General features: G+C 58.4%; 1 protein-coding gene across 1 annotated transcript in view; it reads right to left on the reverse strand.

Annotated features, from left to right (window-relative positions):
• Positions 1-1,892, reverse strand: part of LOC102761370 (collagen alpha-1(V) chain-like) — an 89,263-nt gene that overhangs the window by 44,143 nt on the left and 43,228 nt on the right. The gene's annotated exons all lie outside the window — the stretch shown is intronic.

Below are 1,892 nucleotides of genomic sequence, written 5' to 3' on the forward strand. Positions count from 1 at the left end.
AACCAGGACCTTCTCGTCGGGTTTTAGAGTGAGAAATAACCGAGCAGCAGCCGGCCATGGGGAGCCCCGCTGCGCCCAGTGAGAGAGGCAGTTCGAGGCGCTGCACCCACAGTTTTTTTGGGGGGGAAGGGGTGGCCGCACAGGCTCAGCGTGCCCGTGGCATTTTGTTTGGATCCTGGTGGTTTTACATGTGACCTTTGACCTGGCGCGGTCGCTTGCCTTCTGCACAGAGACATCACGCGGGCTTTCCCCAGACAGGCCTCACCCCAGGTCGGAGGACGGACCTCAGGGGCCTCCCCGAGGCTGACACCCTCCCCCAAGTGGGCAGGCGGGGGGAGAGGCCGGCCTTCCCGTGCCCCCGCGGCGATACTCACGGTCTCGCCTCTCTGGCCAGGGTGTCCCGGGAGCCCGTCCTTGCCGGGAGGGCCCTGGGGAGAAGCAGAGGGGACGGGGCTCAGCTCGGAGGAGCCGCAGCGAACGGCCGCTTCCTCTCGAGGTGGCTCCACCAGGCAGGTGACCGGGTGCCGCGCAGGAGCCTGGCACCGGCATCGTCTCCTCGAACCCGTGCAGCCGCCTGAGGTCACAGTGCTGCCACCCTCACCTCCCAGGGCGGGAAACTGAGGCAGGGAGCGGTCAGCGGCTCCCTGAGGTCCAGCCCGTGGGAGGTGCGGGTGCAGGAGGCCCCAGGCCCATCAGGGTCAGAGATCAGCTCGTTCCTAACCATAGCCCCACAGGGCACCTGTCAGGCAAACCCCCCGCTAGACGGGTCTTCCTTCCCGCGTGGAACTGCCCCTCCACCCCCCCGCCCACAGTGTCCCACAGTCCCAGCCACGGGCCAGGGCAGGGGCCTCAAAAAAAGTGGATTTGGGGTCCTCAGAAGAGGCAGCCACAGCCAAGGGCTGGGGCACCGCCCCAAAGGCAGGCGGCGCCGAAGGCTCTGCTTCAAGCCCCAAACCACATTCTGCCAAGAGGCCCCGAGTCTGAGCCTTCGTGCGGGTGCATTAAAGCTGCGATCTCTTCCAGAACCTTCTCTGGGGCCCAACATGGGAGCGTTGGGGTCTCTGAACCGGCTTGCCCTTAACCTCCTGTCCAAACTCGGGGCGGCCTCCGCGTGACGGGGACCGACACCTGCACCTGCCTGTTCCATGTGCAGACACATCTACTTATAGGCCAGGCCATGCGACATCTGCTCTTCAAGTATGTGTGTATCCAGGTATATATACGCACACGCACACACATGCGTACACACATGTACACATACGTGCGTGTGATGTTCTCAGTATTTCTTCACTGGCTGTACTTTACTTTATTATTAAGTCTGCTCTTTGCACGTGGCCGTATGAAAGGTTGGAGAACTCCCATTTACTGTGTCACTCACAGGAAAACTGAGAAGGGAAGGCCGGCTGTTTTTATGCTAATCCACAGGAATTCCGACACAACCCCCTCTTGGCACCCAGGCTGGGGTGAGGGTTCCTGGGGACAGAGGGACGCAGAGCCAGGGCCGGGAGGGAAGACAGAGAGGCACCTCCTCTGCTGTCACTGTCTATTCTTTTGTCCCTAACAGTGGGGGATTGTTTAAAGGGTCGCTTTCCAGAACACACAGACAGAACACTGCCCAGGCGGAAGGGCAAGGACGGTTTGATCCCCAGACCCTTTAGGTCCAGCGCTGCGGCGGGCTTTTTCAATGAGAAATCACTTTATACAAAACACATAAGTTATATAACACTCAATTGTGGTACCATCCATATCTCTATGTTACAAAGTGATGCTCTCCTTGTTAACTCTAAGGCAAATCATTGCCAGATGACTTCCTAACACTGATTGTATAGATGGAATCTAGTTTGAGTAAAAGTTTTTATTTTATTGAGGCATAAGCAGTTCAGAAAACATGT

Source organism: Myotis davidii, unplaced genomic scaffold (genome assembly GCF_000327345.1).
Source record: "Myotis davidii unplaced genomic scaffold, ASM32734v1 scaffold609, whole genome shotgun sequence".
Taxonomy (NCBI): Eukaryota; Metazoa; Chordata; class Mammalia; order Chiroptera; family Vespertilionidae; genus Myotis; species Myotis davidii.